The sequence below is a fragment of the Scaptodrosophila lebanonensis genome, unplaced genomic scaffold (assembly GCF_003285725.1).
Source record: "Scaptodrosophila lebanonensis strain 11010-0011.00,11010-0021.00 unplaced genomic scaffold, SlebRS2 tig00001412-arrow-pilon, whole genome shotgun sequence".
Lineage (NCBI taxonomy): Eukaryota > Metazoa > Arthropoda > Insecta > Diptera > Drosophilidae > Scaptodrosophila > Scaptodrosophila lebanonensis.
The window spans coordinates 3,288,318-3,291,891 of record NW_022060739.1 but is presented as its reverse complement, the minus strand read 5'-3'; the positions used below and the strand labels follow the sequence as shown (position 1 = coordinate 3,291,891).

Sequence of the window (3,574 nt, the reverse complement as noted above, 5' to 3'; positions counted from 1 at the left end):
GCTAGGTACCGCAACCGTTACCAAATGCCACTACTTTGTCAAAGTGCCACAAATGGAAGAGCAAAAAGGGAAACAAACTGTCGCTTAAATTTTAAATGCTTTCTGACTTTATTTTTACAATTCCTAGGGTATTTTCAGCTAATGTACTAGTGTTTCTTCTTTACAAATCTAATTTTACATTTTACATCCTATTCCATCCTATCTGTTGTCATGTAGTTTTCCAAAACATAATTATACTAGCAGTTCAACAATTATATATTAATTTACAACCAGTATGTGGTATTTACTTGTGTATAATTATTTGTCTTAGGCATTTCGATATATGATTTTTATTTTGATAAAGTGAATACAATGCACTATATTTTACGATGGGTACCTAAATGTGTTCTCGACAGATGCTTTAAGTTGTATTTTCTCAGTTCACCTCAACAAAATTCGATTTTGTGAAACATAACTTGACTTTTGAACTGATTAGTTGCCACATTGATAAGAAACACAAGCTTGTGGCTTACAACAAGGCAACAACAAAGTAGGTCTGAAAAGAGAATCAACAAGCTTTATTCCTTTCCTATTTATTAATTCAAACTCTGCCGACTTAACAGAAATTAAACACTGATTCTAATAATCGTACTATGTGGCAACAACAAATACAACAGCACCCAGAGCCGCTTTAAACAGAAACCGCTGTAGCATTTAGCCAAATGAAATTAACCTAAGCTGGCCTAATTGAATTCCTAATGCATATAACATACGTTCATTTGTGGATGCATGTCAGCCAGCTATCCAGCTTGTAACGACGCTGGCGGCGAATATCGTAAATTAAATTGCATTCCCTTAGTCAAGCAGTTCATTGGCTATTTATGTTTACGCACTGCTTGTTTAGTTACGGTTTGAATTGGCGATTCGTCTTAGCGCCAACTGCCTATGATCGCATTTTTTATTATTCTTGCCTTAGCAGACGAAACAAACAAATTTTCCATAATTGTTTTTATATATGTACAAAAAAAAAATTATTTTCTGCAGCCGCACGGCTATCGGCCACCTATGGGTTATTTTCAGTATTGCTCAGTGGCAATATTTGCTAGTTGTCAGTGGCCCTTTCTTTAACCTTGACCTGTCGAAAGGAAATTGTCAAAAGAGGTGTGAAGCAATTTCCGTAAAAGAAAGTTTTCTTGCTTGGCCTTAGCATCCGGATCTTTCTTTTTACTTCGAGATCGCCTAGAGGAAGGTTGTGCATTATCCACGCTAACGGGGTTATCAACTTTTTGGTTATACAGATTATATTTGTACCTATAACCTACAACCTAATACAGCAACGATAGTATTAACAGCGAATAAAAAAGTATATAAATTGGCGAAAACTAAATTGGAGGATTCTATTGTCGAAAGGATTTTTCTGCATGGTGCCACTTCCGGACATCGGGTAAATTTTATTTTTCTCGTTTCTTCGCATTTGGAATGCAAATTCTAATTCACATTTTTTTCGATTTACATTGTTTTCGTGCAGAATTGGCACTTAATAATTAGTCCAATCCAATAGGGCATTAACCTTTGCCTGTCGCTTTGATGCGCGCATGCTAATGCAGCGACTAGGCTAAGGGAGGGGTACGCCAGACGAAGGCGTGCCAGAGGTAAGATCGGCTTTCCGATCAGGCCACTGGAACGGCGAGAAGAACCGTCTCTGCAGTTTCGTGGGTCATATCGTCTATGACGGACGTCGCCTAATAACGGAGTGCGAGTGATTTTTTTGTGTTGTCTTCGGTGAAACCTGTGCCTGGGCAATTGGCAAAGCCCCGTTGTGTTGGTTGGAGGCCCGTGGGAAAGAAAAAGGCATAAATTAGCCTACCCCAACCTTTAAAGGCAACATTATATATATATCCACATATATATTTATATATGTGTCCAGCGCAAAAATGAACTTCTCTAGTGCGCTTATTATTCTTTAATTTTTTTTTCCCCTGTGTTAAATCCAAATTTAAATGTACATATGTGTAACCACGCGAGCAAAGCAACTCGGCATGGCGTGATGAAGTGGGAAAGAATATACCTAAGTGAAAACAAAAAAAAATAATACACAAAGCAAAATTCGTTAGCTACAAATGTGTATGTGCATGGCGACAATTTTTTTTCTGGTTTGTTTAAAAAAAAAACACGTTAAAGCCCACCCAGTAAATATCGAACATAAACTTTAGTACAAAAAAATTATGCATGCAAGCAGCGGTGAGCCCACACAGCGCGTCCCCCCCGAAAGATCTTTCGACGTTGGACAAAAACTGTAAGTACAGCCGTTTTAATTTTTATTTTTCATACTTACTTGCGTGCATGCGTACGGAAGTGATCAGCTGTTCAATTGGAACACAGGCTTGCCTGCTAGGCATAAAAACAAACTTAACGCCTTTATGCCAAGTCTTGGCTTTTGTTTCATAATTCTCCTATTATCGGCACGCACATAAACATCCCAAAAGGGGAAAATGCATGAATTTATATAATTCAAATATTTGTTTATATTTTCTTACCCTAATTTCTTTAATATTTGAATATAAATAACCATTTCTTCCAGCCACGCCAATTGCTCTACTCACTTTGCTATACCTACTTATATATATATTTTTTTACTACTAGATATTTAATTAGAAATGTTCATAGGCTTGATTTCGTCGTAAAGGTTAAGGCGAAAGACTTGAAAACTAGTTTTAACTTGCCGTTGGATAAAGTTAGGTTATATATGGAACTTCGAAAAGACAAGGTGTTCAATGAATTTAGTTTTTAATAAAAACATTATAATGATTGCTTAAATTTTCCGGTCTTATGATTTCCGCTAGCCGCAGCATGTAGAGGTTTGAAGGGGTCATTCGCATAATTGTTTTAGGATATGAATGACCAAGGATGGGTGGGCCAATACTTCCTCAACGTCAACAGAGGAATACCAAAGGTGTGTCCACTTGTGTCCTGTGATCTGCAAACCCAGCTTTCTTCTTTTTGTCCTATTTGTGTCAACTTACCGATTTTTATGGCTTTTCCGATAGCACGCTTTGTTTTTAAATAATAAGCTAATTAAAAGGCCGTAAGATATGAGAGTCATCGAACACCACCCATTAGCCGACGAGCCCGAGCCGGAACATACTAGCGTGCGCTCTCAATCTTACACCCACCACCTCGCCTACACTAATGGGCTATTGTCTATACCCGTTACAGTTATAATTTCATTTATTATTTTGGCGCCCAACGTGTGGAGCCCAACTTTTAGTTGTCAATTTTATTTCGTATTTTTGGCTTTCAAATGTTAGGCTTCACAAGAACATAAATATGACTGATACACTTTTTATTCTTTTCTGCAGTAAAATCTTTAGTCTTTTCCAACAATAGCTTCTCGTACGTTAGTCGCAATTAAATTTCTTTTTCCCTTTTGTAGTTTAGCTACATTTTTGTTTATCGTTATCGCTATGTTTTCTTTTAATTGCAACTATCGTAAGGAAAAATAAATCTCTTTTAACGTCATTTAGGTATATTTAGCAGTTAGACGCATTGGACTGCAGGGGATTGGTTCTCTACAGAGGGTACGCCTGACCACGGC

General features: G+C 37.2%; 1 long non-coding RNA gene across 1 annotated transcript; it reads left to right on the top strand.

Moving 5' to 3' along the window:
- Positions 1–1,159: 1,159 nt before the first annotated feature.
- Positions 1,160–3,183, top strand: LOC115631661. The gene is made up of 3 exons (XR_003996224.1): positions 1,160–1,423; positions 1,508–2,932; positions 3,027–3,183. It is a non-coding gene; the product is annotated as an uncharacterized LOC115631661 (long non-coding RNA).
- Positions 3,184–3,574: the final 391 nt, after the last annotated feature.